General features: G+C 38.6%; 1 long non-coding RNA gene across 1 annotated transcript; it reads right to left on the bottom strand.

Annotated features, from left to right (window-relative positions):
- Positions 1–11,990: 11,990 nt before the first annotated feature.
- Positions 11,991–14,052, bottom strand: LOC135964543 (uncharacterized). Its single transcript, XR_010577029.1, has 2 exons — positions 13,912–14,052; positions 11,991–13,267 (listed from the first exon to the last, which is right to left on the bottom strand). It is a non-coding gene; the product is annotated as an uncharacterized lncRNA (long non-coding RNA).
- Between the last annotated feature and the right edge of the window lie 942 nt (positions 14,053–14,994).

The following is a 14,994-nucleotide window of genomic DNA, read 5'->3' as shown; positions in this document are numbered from 1 at the left end:
CTAAATAGACAGGATTGCCCACTGAAGCTAACCAGCTAGGGAACAAAGGATTGGAAATCCAGACAAGGAACTGGGACTTCTAGAGATGACAGTGATGGTGGTGGTGGTGATGATGATGATGATGGTGATGGTGGTGACAGTTATGGTAAGGACAAAGCAACTAGTATTTATTTAGCACTAACTATGGACCAGGTTCTCAGTCCAGGCAGTGGGGAACAAAAGATCAGCATGTAGACTAGGGTGAGGTGTAATGGTAGATGTTACAGAGGAAAGCTATAAGAGTCAGGCTGCCCTCAGATCCAAGCCAAGGGAAAACAAGAAACTTGGGACTTGGGTCTATATTTCATGGAAGGAAATGAGACAAGACCAGTAGAGAATGTATCTTTGCTGATGAAAGTATTAATGCTTCATTATTAAAATTGAAGTGGAGGCATTTTTAATAGAAACAGAAGAAAGGGAACAGTGAGAGGAGGGGAATCCTAAAGGCGCTAAGAAGCAGTGGAGGTGATCAAACAACAAATCAATCTCATCAGTGGAAATATTTCCAGGTCGTAACTCTCATTCTTTCTCTCTTAGGTAGATTTTATTGTTAATTACATTATATTTTATTTATTTTTATGTTGAAACTGAATGAGTTTTGTTTTGGATTTTAGGATTAACGTATAGTTATTTGTCAGAGATTTAATACTTAGTGGAGATGTGCATATATTTTATGTGGTCGTATTTGGTACCGAACAAATGAATCCAGTTCTTAACTTCTTGCTTCATCAGACCCGGTTTGTTTGGCTTTTATTTTTTATTTATTTGTTTATTTTTTGAGATGAAGTCTCACTCTGTTGCTCAGACTGGAGTGCAGTGGCACAATCTGGGCTCACTGCAACCTCTGTCTCCCGGGTTCAAGCGATTTTCCCAGCCTCAGCCTCCTGAGTAGCTGGGATTACAAGCACACACCACCAAGCCTGGCTAATTTTTGTATTTGTTTTAATAGAGATGGGGTTTCACCATATTGGTCAGGCTGGTCTCAAACTCCTAACCTCAGGTGACCCACCCACTTTCTTGACTTTTAGGAAGATCAGTCTGTTAGGCTGGAGTTGCGATCAGTTACCAGGAAGGAACTTTGGAACTCCAAATCCTTAGTGCATTACAGCATGTGCTTTGGATAGTGACCTGTCTGCACATCCCAAGAAATCTTGCAACAATGTACATCTGAGGTGAAAACATTTTCCCCCATGAGCAACGGTTAGCAACCCATTTTTAAGTTCATTTTTCACTGAAGTCTATGTTAGTCATCTGTTGCTGCACAACAAATTATCCTCAAACTTAGTGGCTTAAAACAAGAACCATATTTTTCACAGTTTCTGTGAGTCAGAACTTTAGGAACAGCTTAGCTGGGTGATTCTAGCACAGGATCTCTCTTGAGGTTGATGTCAAGAAGTTGGCAGGGCCATCAGTAATCTGAAAGCTCAAGTGGGGATGGAGGATCCACTACTTTGATGTGTTGCTCATGTGGCTGTTGGCAGGAGGCCTCAGTTCCTTATCACATGAGTGTCTGCACATGGCAGCTTGAGTGTTCCCATGACAAGGCAATAGGCTGGTAATTGTTTTCCTTTCTGTGCTCCTAGCACTTATCACCAGATGATGAGCAGAGTCCCTATCTTGATATTATTATTATCAACTGTAGGACCTAGTGTAATGCCTGGGACACATGGCTGGTGCTTGATAATTATTCCCTGAATTGACAGCTAATGAATTATTTTTTTGTGAGACTGTTTTGCTCCTGACAGCAGAGTCAGAGCCCTGGAAGTGTGGCAGAGAGGTGCACCAATGGAAAGTGGAAACACTCAGAAAACTTGGCCTCCTTTGTTTTCCCCTAGGATAACATCCAAGGAATTTAGCAGACTCTGAAAGCCTTATCCTGTGTCTCTTCTTGACCCAGATAAATACCTTCTGCTTTTCATATCTATTCATTAATTCAACAGATAATTCCTGAGTTTCAACTATGTCTCAGTCAATTTTCTATGTACTAAGGACACAGCTGTGGAAAAAAAAAAATCCCTGTTTTTAGAAAGCTTACATTCTAGTGGAGAAAGAAAGACAATAAACAGATAATATCAGATTACCTTTTTAGCAGATATTGTTATGCAAAATCCAGTAGTTAGGTCATTTAGAAAGAAAACACATTTAAAATTTATTCTTCCAGGTTGCCTGGAGCAAAGAAAAACTATTTGACACCCGCTATCATAGCGATTTCTACCAGGGAGCTGATTATGTATTGACAGATATGCACATAGGGACTTTGTTTCAAGAGAATTTGTAGGGGTACAAAATTACCTAAAATTAGTTAATGAAAACAATAATGAATTATACTTGATGATTAGCCTGATGTTCTAAGTAGAACAGTAGTATTCCAGCATAGTAGTCTAAGTAGAATACTAGACTAACTTAAGAAAATAGTAGGGAGGGATAATGACTTTTTTCTATTGTAAGACAAAAATTGGGATTTTCCAAGGGCAATGTCAAAGGTGTATGTAGAAGCATAATTGAGATCTAATATTGCATAGATAGGTGAGGCATTAAGAATGTGAGTTTTTGAAAAATAATTAAAACCAAGTGAGTTAATAACAACAAAGTATAGTAGTAGTATTGGCTTTTTCCCTGGGAAACACACTGGTGATTTTTAATATTATGATTCCTTAATATCTCTTATTCTATACTTCCAGAATAATAGATGGGGTTAGTTTTCAAGGGGAGGGTGACAGGGGTGATGGGGGAGATATAATGTCTCTGACCACACTGAGCTTATATGCAATTCAGGAAAAAAACTCTCTTTCTCTCTGTATCTCTATCATCTCTATCTATCTAAATTTTCTATAGACTTTCCCACTCTTTAATTATGATAATTTATTGGCACAAGTTAATGAATTTGGAAGAAATTTTGCTTCCAGAAGTGAGAGTAGTCCTTAAATAAAATTTTGTAGTGAGGCATCACTTCCCCATAATACTGTTAACATAATCAGTGGAAGCTTGACTTATGCATTTATACTTCTCATCGTTGTGCAGTAACTCGGACAAAAAAAAAAATTTTTCTTATGGATCTTACACTAGGTGTGCTTAAAATCCCAACCCATCAACACTACTTTCTTAGAATAATAGAGAATAATGATTTAGTTTGGGCAAGTGGTAAAGAAACCATCACCATTAAGAGTGTAACCCAAACACAAACAAGAAATATGTACATTCCTCTTACTTACATTTGAAAAAAATGCAATCTGGAAAATCAAGTATGCGAGTTTAAAAGCATGTAGGTATGCATTTTGATTTGATAGTATGGCTAATGAAAGAAAAACAAATATTACATGCACAAATTTAGAAATCATGTAGTTCTAAATACATTTCAATTAGTTTGGCATTTCCACTACTGATTGGACTAGAAAATTGGTGTGAAAAAAGTTAGCATTCTCATAGGATTACCAAGTAACTCAGTGGTATGGTCTATGGTAGCTATGAAAATAAAATTAATACTTTACTATCAATATTTATAAAGTGTCTCATATCTTCAAAACAATTCACCAAATTAATGCTATCACTTGTTAGGAAGCAGCAACAAAAGTCATTTCAAATAAAATGCAAAAAGAACTTTTGTCTAGGTCTAGCTGAATTATAAGAGTTGGAAACAGATTTTCAGTCCTTTAGCTAAAACCTCCACACTTTGCCAAGGCATGTCTTCTTGGTCTGATACTTCTTTAAAAATGACCTCCAACTATATGTTTTTGGTTTTATCTCCTATTTTCTCATCATGCCCATCACACTCTAGCCAAGCTGAAGTTTTTGGGTTTTTTTTTTTTTTTCCTGTCTCTTTGCTAGTAAATCCTCCTCTCTTGCTGAGAATTTCCATTTCTTCATCTCCGTTTGTGAAATCCTTCACATACATGAGACCCACAGCCACCACTGCACATTTTTTTAAGATCGCTTATGATTTTTCCTGCTGGGTGTGATTTCTTATTTATTCTGAGAAGCAAACCTGCTATTATTTCTCACACAATGCCTACCCCAGAGTGCTGAATAAGGTATGAACTCATTAAATATTGATTAGATGCATTGTGTGTGGAATGATTTTAGTAGGGGACAGCAGAGATGTATTTTTCTTCCCACATCCACAGGGCATTATCCATACCCCATGGTATAATATGGGCAGAAAAGGAATAAATCTGTCCTGGCTCAGAGGAACAATAGGAGTACAGGCAAAGTGCTCAATAAAAACATCCCAAATATACAATATATACAGTGGCTTGCAACAGACTGAAGCTTACTTGTCTCTCATGCAACAGTATCTGATTGAGGCTATAGGGCAGCTCTGCTCTATGTGGTCATTCAGGGACATAGGTTGCTTCCATCATCTTCCTCCTTTTCCCAGGACATTAGCTTGTGTGGAAAGCAGAAGGTGCTTTTCAGGCATGTCTGTGTCCAGTTAGCATGAGGAGTAATAGAGCAAGTCCAGGGAAAATCATTTCCTATTAACAAGTGAAGCAGAAGTTACATCCATCACTTCTGCTTGCACTCCATCAGTGAGAAATTGAGTCACATGGCCACCATTAGCTGCAAGGGTGGCTATAACATTCAGTTTCTAGATGATGCCCTGGAAGAAGAGGAAAGTGCATTTGGTGATGGGGGAGGAGAATGGGTTTGGAGAGGAGGACACTACAAGTCTGCTTCCATCAGTAACTAGGTCTCTAGTCCAGGGAGGATCTAATTAAACTTCAATGAGTCCATACCACCCCTAGGAACTCAACTCCCCCAGCCCTCATCAGAACTCCTTAAGAGGAAAGAGCAAATATCACAAGTAGATGTTGGAATTCAGTTTCAAAAGAAGCAAAACGTTCAAAAAATATCATCAAGAGCTGTAATAACACAAAGGCAAACTTGACATGATGGGACATTCTTCATTATTTGGAGGTGAGAATGGAGAAAGTTGGAGAAGAAAAAAGAGCAGTGAGGATCAACTGAATTTTTTCTACCACCAAGTCCAATGTGAAGGCACTCGTGAGGATTGATTTAAATCCCTTTTATTAGCCGTATATGACAAACCCACAGCCAACATCATACTGAATGGGCAAAAGCTGGAAATGTTCCCTTTGAAAACCAGCACAAGACAAAGACACCTTCCCTTATGACTCCTATTCAACGTAGTATTAGAAGTTCTGGCCAGGACAATCAGGCAAGAGAAAGAAATAAAGGCATTCAAATAGGGAGAGGAAGTCAAACTATCCCTATTTACAGTTGACATGATCCTGTAACTAGAAAACCATACTGTCTCAGTCCAAAAGCTTCTTAAGCTGATACTCAACTTCAGCAAAGTCTCAGGAAACGAAATCAATGTGGAAAAGTCATTAGTATTCCCATCCACAAACAACAGTCAAGCTGAGAGCCAAATCATGAACCAACTCCCATTCACAATTGCCACAAAAAGATTAAAATACCTAGGAATACAGCTAACAAGGAAAGAGAAAGATCTCTATAAGGAGAACTACAAACCACTGCTCAAAAAAATCAGACATGACACAAACAAAAAGAAAAACATTTCATGCTCATGGATAGGAAGAATCAATATTGTTAAAATGGCCATACTGCCCAAAGCAATTTATAGGTTCAGTGCTATTCCCATTAAACTACCATTGACATTCTTCACAGAACTAGAAAAAAACATTTTAAAATTCATATGGAACCAAGCCAGGCGTGGTGACTCATGCCTGTAATGTCAGCACTTTGGGAAACTGAGGTTGGCGGATCACTTGAGGTCAGGAGTTTGAGATCAGCCTGGCCAAACTGGCAAAAACCCATCTCTACTAAAAATGCAAAAATTAGCTGGGCATGGTGGCGTGCACCTATAATTCCAGCTACTTGGGAGGTTGAGGCAGGAGAATCACTTGAACATAGGAGGCAGAGGATGCAGTCAGCTGAAATCATGCCACTGCACTTCAGCCTGGGCAACAGAGTGAGACTCTGTCTCAAAAAAATAAATAAATGAAAAATAAAATTTACATGGAACCCAAAAAGCCTGAATAGCCAAGGCAATCCTAACCAAAAAGAACAAAGCTGGAGACATCACACTATCTGACTTCAAACTATACTACAAGGCTATAGTAACCAAAACAGTGTGGTACTGGTGAAAGGACACATAGACCAATGGAACAGAATAGAGAACCCAGAAATAAGATCACAAACCTACAACTATCTGATCTTTGACAAATTTGATGAAAACAAGCAATGAGGAAAGGATTCAGTAAATTCAATAGATAGTGCTGGGATAGGCAGAAAATTGAAACTGAACTACTTCTTTATGCCATGTACAAAAAAATAACTCAAGATGGATTAAAGACTTAAATGTAAAACCCCAAACTACGAAAACCCTGAAAGACAACCTAGGCATTCAGGACATAGTCACAAGCAAAGATTTCATGATGAAGATGTCAAAACAATTGCAACAAAAGCAAAAATTGACAAATGAGATCTAATTAAACTAAAAATTTTTAGTTTTGTACAGCAAAGAAACTATCAAAGTTTTGCTAACTTTGCATCTGACAAAGGTATATTATCCAGCATCTATACAGAACTTAAACAAAAATTATTTTTAATTTTTTTAGCTTTATTTTTGTTTGCTTATTATTATTATTATTATACTTTAAGTTCTAGGGTACATGTGCACAACGTGTGAGTTTGTTACATATGTATACATGTGCCATGTTTGTGTGCTGCACCCATTAACTCATCATTTACATTAGGTGTATCTCCTAATGCTATCCCTCCCCCCTGCCCCCTCCCCACAATAGGACCCAGTGTGTGATGTTCCCCTTCCTGTGTCCAAGTGATCTCATTGTTCAATTCCCACCTATGAGTGAGAACATGTGGTATTTGGTTTTCTGTTCTTGTGATAGTTTGCTGAGAATGACGGTTTCCAGCTGCATCCATGTCCCAACAAGGGACATGAACTCATCCTTTTTTATGGCTGCATAGTATTCCATGGTGTATATGTGCCACATTTTTTTAATCCAGTCTGTCACTGATGGACATTTGGGTTGATTCCAAGTCTTTGCTATTGTGAATAGTGCTGCAATAAACATACATGTGCATGTGTCTTTATAGCAGCATGACTTATAATCCTTTGGCTATATCCCCAGTAATGGGATGGCTGGGTCAAATGGTATTTCTAGTTCTAGATCCTTGAGGAATCGCCACACTGTTTTCCACAATGGTTGAACTAGTTTACAGTCCCACCAACAGTGTAAAAGTGTTCCTGTTTCTCCACATCCTCTCCAGCACCTGTTGTTTCCTGATTTTTTAATGATTGTCATTCTAACTGGTGTGAGATGGTATCTCATTGTGGTTTTGATTTGCATTTCTCTGATAGTGAGTGATGGTGAGCATTTTTTCATGTGTCTGTTGGCTGTATGAATGTCTTCTTTTGAGAAATGTCTGTTCATATCCTTTGCCCACTTTTTGATGGGGTTGTTTGTTTTTTTCTTGTAAATTTGATTGAGTTCTTTATAGGTTCTGGATATTAGCCCTTTGTCAGATGAGTAGATTGCAAAAATTTTCTCCCATTCTGTAGGTTGTCTGTTCACTCTGATGGTAGTTTCTTTTGCTGTGCAGAAGCTCTTTAGTTTAATGAGATCCCATTTGTCAATGTTGGCTTTTGTAACCGTTGCTTTTGGTGTTTTAGACATGAAGTCCTTGCCCATGCCTATGTCCTGAATGGTATTACCTAGGTTTTCTTCTAGGGTTTTGATGGTTTTAGGTCTAACATTTAAGTCTCTAATCCATCTTGAATTAATTTTCGTATAAGGAGTAAGGAAAGAATCCAATTTCAGCTTTCTACTTCTGGCTAGCCAATTTTCCTAGCACCATTTATTAAACAGGTAATCCTTTCCCCATTTCTTGTTTTTGTCAGGTTTGTCAAAGATCAGATGGCTGTAGATGTGTGGTATTATTTCTGAGGGCTCTCTTCTGTTCCATTGGTCTATATCTCTGTTTTGGTACCAGTACCATGCTCTTTTGGTTACTGTAGCCTTGTAGTATAGTTTGAAGTCAGGTAGCGTGATGCCTCCAGCTTTGTTCTGTTGGCTTAGGATTGTCTTGGCAATGTGCGATCTTTTTTGGTTCCATATGAACTTTAAAGAAGTTTTTTCCAATTCTGTGAAGAAAGCTTAATGGGGATGGCATTGAATCTATAAATTACCATGGACAGTATGGCCATTTTCACAATATTGATTCTTCCTATCCATGAGCATAGTATGTTCTTCCATTCATTTGTGTCCTCTTTTATTTCACTGAGCAGTGGTTTGTAGTTCTCCTTGAAGAGGTCCTTTACATCCCTTCTAAGTTGGATTCCTAGGTATTTTATTCTCTTTGAAGCTATTGTGAATGGGAGTTCATTCATGATTTGGCTCTCTGTTTGTCTGTTACTGGTGTATAAGAATGCTTGTGATTTTTGCATGTTAATTTTGTATCTTGAGACTTTGCTGCAGTTGCTTATCAGCTTAAGGAGAATTTAGGCTGAGACAATGGGGTTTTCTAAATATACAATCATGTCATCTGCAAACAGGGACAATTTGACTTCTTCTTTTCCTAACTGAATACCATTTATTTCTTTCTCTTGCCTGATTGCCCTGTTTGCTTATTTTATATCAGTTTATAGACAGGACATAAGGAACTTAAACAAACATACAAGAGAAAAACAATGCAATTAAAAAGTGGACAAAACACACGAACAGACACTTATCAAAGGAAGACGTACATGCTGCCAACAAGTATACGAAAAAAAGCTCATCAATGATGAGTAGAGAAATGCAAATCAAAACCATAATGTGATACCATCTCACAGCAGTCAGGATGGTTGTTATTAAAAGGTCAAAAAATATGCCAGCAAGGTTGTGGAGAAAAAGGAATGCCTATACACTGTTGTTGGGAGTATAAATTAGCTCAATCATTGTGGAAGACAGTGTGGTGATTCCTCAAAGACTTATAGACAGAAATACCATTGGACCCAGCAATCCCATTACTGGGTATATACCCAAAAGAATATAAATTTTTCTACTATAGAGACACATGCACTTGTATGTTCATTGCCGCACTATTCACAATAGCAAACACATAGAATCAACCTAAATGCCCAATAATGATAGACTGGATAAAGAAAATGTGGTACATATACACCATGGAATACTAGCCAGCCATAAAAAAGAATGAGAGACTGGGTGCATTGGCTCATGCCTGTAATCCCAACACTTTTGGAAGCCAGATTGGTGGCTCACTTGAGGTCAGGAGTTCAAGCCCACTCTGGCCAATGTGGTGAAACCCCATCTCTACTAAAAATACAAAAATTAGTCAGGTGTGGTTGGCAGGGCAGTGCCTGTAATCCTCCCAGCGACTCAGGAGGCTGAGGCAAGAGAATCACTTGAACCCAGAAGGTGGAGCTTGCAGTGAGCTGCGATTGCACCACTGTACTCCAGCCTGGGTGACAGAGCGATATTTCATCTCAAAAATAAATAAATAAGAACAAGATTACATCCTTCACAGGGGCATGGATGGAGCTGGAGGCCATTATCCTTGGTAAACTAATGCAGGAACAGAAAACTAAATACGACATGTTCTCACATGTTCCCACTAAGTGGGAGCTAAATGGTGAGAACATATGGACACACAGAGGGGAACAGCACACACTGGGGCTTATCACAGGGTAGAGGGTAGGAGGAGGGAGAGAATCAGGAAAAATAACTAATGGATACTAGGCTTAATACCTGGGTTATGAAATAATCTGTACAACAGCCCCTCACGACACATGTTGACTTATGTAACAAAGCTGTTCATCCTGCACATGTACCCCTCAACTTAAAATAAAAGTTAAAAAAAAATCCCTTTTATTGTATCCTAACCTGCTTGAAACCCAACACCAATTGACAGAAACTTCTGGGATGGAGAAAGTGAATGACCAGTTCCTATTTCTCTGAAGATGTATACAAAAGACACATATTTTTTAAAAAGTTAAAATGCCAAAGGTTTAAACAGACAATTGCAGTAACAGAGAGAAAGCAGCCATTTAAAGCATTGTGAAGGAGCAAGAGAATCCGAATTAACCAGTGACAACCCATTTGGAAGTGGCATTTACACTGAGTGAGTCAGGATCTGCAATGAGGCCAACAGAAGTTTCCCCCATGGACATTTCTTGCCTATAGCAGAAGGTGGGAGCATTTTTAGAGTGCCATTTCACTGACCTTTTTATAAATTGCAACAGCAATCCAGAGAATGTTAACAGCCTTATTTTTTTTTCCTATGGAACATAATAAAATCTGTAATAGCTTTAGTTAAATTGTGGCAGCTCAGATAACTTGAAGTGCTTCTATTATTGTGTAGGCAGGAAACCAAGGTACCCAAGGATAAAATTTGGAAAAAGTAGCCGGATTTTCAGAATAAAACAATAACAATTTGTTATTCTTCCTGAGAGAGAAACTACATAACATATAAATACATTAAAATTATAAATAATTTCTTTAACCTAAAAATGACTACAAACATGAAACCAAAATTCCTTTTTTTGTTTTTTGTTTCTTGACAGTCTCGTTCTGTCACCCAGGCTGGAGTGCAGTGGTGCGATGTTGGCTCACTGCAACCTCCGCCTCCCAGGTTCAAGCGTTTCTTGTGCCTCAGCCTCCTTAGTAGCTGAGATTACAGGCATGCGCCACCACGCCCAGCTGATTTTTTGTCATTTTTATAGAGATAGTGTTTTGCCATGTTAGCCAGGCTGGTCTGGAACTCCTGGCCTCGAGTGATCCACCTGCCTCAGCCTCTCAAAGTGCTGGTATTACAAGCTTGAGTCACCGCACCCGGCTGAAAACAAAATTCCAAGAAACTAAAGGGATTAGAAATATGCTTACTAAAATAAACAAAAATGAAGGCTAAGAAACAGATTTTGTTTTTGATATAAAAGAGAAATTATTTTAGGGGGATATTGGAGAGGCTGAATTTAAGTCCATGGAAAACGATTTTTAGAAATAAATGTACTCATGTCATTGATACATTAGTGCACATATTCTGACATGAACTAACAATACAAGAGGCAGCAGTTTTATGAAGCAGAAACTTTGGGAACACAATGATTTCTGCACTCACTATGTGCTATGTGTTTCCAGCTTCTGAATCCTCTCTGTCATTGTTTCTGTGCTCATATATGTAAGTATACACAGATACATACCCATATATATGGTAAGCATTCAATAAATAGCAGTTACCTCATAATATCATGAGGTTCACATTTACTTTTCCATAGCCTAAGGTCAAGAGAAAGTCAACACAAACAAAATGAATACACAGTTCTATCAATATGGTTTTTAGCTGCAAAAAACGTCACATCGCTTAGTTCTGCTGGAAACCTCCCATAAGCAATTTGGGCTATAGAATAGTTTTTAACCATCACATCACAGAAGCAAACCTTCCTGTTTTAAGTGCCAAGTTGGCAATATAAACAAGCACTCATGTCATTTATAGACACATTTTTAGATGAAGAGCTTACAAAATAAGCTTTGGCTTACTACTGAAAGACCTATTTGGTGTAAATGATTTAATTTTCTGCTCTTTGAGCCTCATTAAATTATATTGTTCAGCAAGAAGTTTGCTGCTAACTAGATTTTATTGTCAAGACAAATCCTAGGAAGTGAAAACTTGGTAATTGTTAATCTTCCTAAAGAAAATGTTGTGTTTTTCTTGTTATGTAAAGTTTGGCAATAATCACTTTTCTAAATTATTAGAAAAATGATCTTTTAATTAATTAAAGCATAATTATATTCAGAGATAACACTATATTAGTGTGTAGTAATCTACCATTATATTGAACATTTGAAATTAAATTTCTGGTGACTCCAAAAAATAGTACATCCTGAAATAAAAATAGAAAAATGTTCTTGTTTACTTATTGATCAATTCTGCTCACAGCCGAGATCTTTTTCTCTCTCTCTTTTTTTTTTTTGAGGCAGGGTCTTGCTGTGTTGCCCAGGTTGGAATGTAGTGGCACCATCGCAGCTCACTGCAGTCTTGACCTCCCAGTTTTAAGTGATCCTCCCACCTCAGCCTCCCAAGCATCTGGGACCACAGATGTGCGCCACCATGCCTCGCTAATTTCTTAAACGTTTTGTAGAGACAGTGTCCCACTGTGTGGCTCAGTCCCAGGCTGAGTCTGGAATTTCTAAACTCAAGGGATCCTCTCACCTTGGCCTCCCAAAGTTCTGAGATTACAGGGTGGCCAGAGAGATCTCGAGGTTGCAGGCAGGGACTGTTACATTTGGCAGTGGGTTTGACCACCTAACAGAAGTTGAGATGCTATCATGTACCCACAGTTTTTTCTTTATTCTTTTTTATCTTTCTTCTTTTAGTTCTTTGATTTAATAGGAATAAATGGAATAAATTCAGAAGAGAGGACATGTTTTGAGGCTATTAGGCTATTAGTTTGTGGGGTTTTTTTTTTTTTTTTTTGGACAGCGTCTCAATGTGTTGCCCAGGCTGCAGTGCAGTGGTGCAGTCTCAGCTCACTGCAGCCTCAATGTCCCAGGCTCAAGTGATTCTCCCATCTCAAACTCCTGAGTAGCTGGGACCACAGGTGCACCCCACCACAGCCAGCTAATTAAAAAAAAAGTTTTTTTGTAGAGATGGGGTTTTGCCATGTTTCCTTGGCTAGTCTGAAATTCCTGGGCCCAAGCGATCCTCCTGCCTCAGCCTCCCAAAGTGCTGGAATTTTAGGCGTGAGCCACCATACCCAGCTCAGTTGTGTTTTTTATTTCAAAAAAGAACTAATATCCTTGAGACGATTGCTATTAGATAATGATAACAATTCCATATCCTAGTTTGTCACCACCCCCACCTCTCAGCCATGAGATATTCAGTAAGTAAACTGCCAATGAAAAATTTAGCAAGAGTAATAAGAATCGGACAAGATTAGGACAGTGAAGACAGAAGGAAAGAAAAGGAGATAAGAGAAAAGATATAGTCTCATGTAGATTCACGTTTTAGGCAAGACAAGACAGGAAATTAAGCAAACTTAGTTTGACATATGCAGCAAATAAAAGGATTTTTGAAATATCACACTGTACATTGGGATATTCAACAAGCAGAAACATTTTTTTCTTTTTTGTCTTTTAAAATGTTGTTTTCCAAAAATGTTGCCAGGGACTGCTTGGCCTAGTGGAGGAGATTGCAAGTCATCTTGAAGCAGACAGACTTTGCTCTGGAAATAACGTCTTGAGATGCTTTTTGTTATGGTTCTATTTTTTTAAAAACCGACACACACAATATCCTAGGAGAAGTATATAACAGAGCAATATTTTTTATTTGTCATAGAATCCTCAGCTATTGCTTGTTTTGTGAAAATGACATGTGGCTCCAGGAGAAGCAGAGATTTTAATAGGGGGATATTTAGTCTTCTAAGAGGAAAAGATTGAGAACTCAATTCCTCCTCATTTGGGAATCAGTGCTATTTGGTATTCTCTGATGGGTTAAAAAGGCCCTGGCTGAGCTCATCTGGCAGAAGACAATCCTAATTCTTACTGAGGGGTACTGGTTGTGAAGGAGAGGGAAGCCTGTGACAAAAGCTCAATGTCAAGGTCAAGTGATCCAGGAAGAGGCAATTCTAGAAACAGCCTACAGTGGGGGCTGGAACCCTCTCCTGACCGAGTCAATCTTGCTCAATGAGCCTATGGCTGGGCCTATGAAAATTAAAGCAGAATAGGGCCGCATTTCAGACCAGTGGTGGCAGTCAGTGAACCACAGCTCACCCTCAAAAAAAAAAAAATAAAATAAAAAGCTCTTTATCCTTGATATATGTAATCCAAGAGACCAAGACTAAGTCAGCAGGGGTACGGCCTCCATCACCTCAAGAGTGACCAAGGAGCACGTAGGATTATTCTTTATGAGGCCACAGGAGTACAGACAGGTGATCTGGTCCTCCTGATCTGTAGGAAAGGAGCACTGCAGGGAGGGATGCTGAAAGAAAAAGAAAGCCTTTATTCTGAGGATTGAACCTACACAGATGCAACCTAGTAGATAGAAGAAGCAAACACTCGCCCTCCTGAAAAGTCTCTTGCCAGCCATGAGAGCCTGGGCCACTGATTTAGCTCTTTCACCAAATAACATGGATTTCTACAGTTGTTCTTCAATCAGTAATATTTCTTGTATGCCTGCTATAGTCCAGGAAATGCTGGGTTGCCCAGTTTCAAAGACCTTAGTTCAGTTTTTCTGAACTCAGTTTTCTGCTCGGGTAGGAGGATGGATGGGTTTTCAAATAATGTGTTACTTGCCTTTTTATTTACATGACTGTGATTCTGGATGATGAAAAACCTCTTCTTATGTTCCAAATATTTTAAGGAACATTTTAATGTAAAAAAATCTGAAAAAGAAGGTAAAATCCCTACTATAGATTAATGTTTAGTAATTTTTTTCGTGTTCTCTGAATATTGAAGTGCACTGAAGACCACAAGCTACCTTAGAGCTCCTCGCCTGGGTTCTGGGAAGATAGAGTTAAGTTATGACTCTATACAGCAAGGCAGCACCCAATAATCTACAGAAAGGGTATAATAGGACATCTTTTTAAAAGTTGACCAACAAGCCTGCTTGCCTCTCAATCAACATTCTTAAGGTTATAAAACTGGAATTCTGTTTTAGAAGGAGTGGATCATTGTTCATAGTAAGACAAAAACTAGGCCCTTAGGAGAAGGTTGATGGAAACCACAAAACCTTCCCTTTGGTAATCAAATTTTGTTAGGTTATCAGCAATGCATTATGAAATTCCCAGTTGTACTCAGCTGGCAGGGCAGAACACCCAGTCTTCTGGGCTTAATATCCAGATCAAGTGGTCCTGGAAGACCTGAGTTGTAGGCACAGCCTGTAGCTGAGGCTGGGAATCTTTCCTGATTTAGCCAATATTATACCATTGTGCAGCTTCGTAGGGCCTGTGAG

This window comes from Macaca fascicularis, chromosome 8 (genome assembly GCF_037993035.2).
Source record: "Macaca fascicularis isolate 582-1 chromosome 8, T2T-MFA8v1.1".
NCBI lineage: Eukaryota > Metazoa > Chordata > Mammalia > Primates > Cercopithecidae > Macaca > Macaca fascicularis.
Note: the sequence above shows the minus strand (reverse complement) of the source record. Positions and strands in the feature narration are given on the sequence as shown.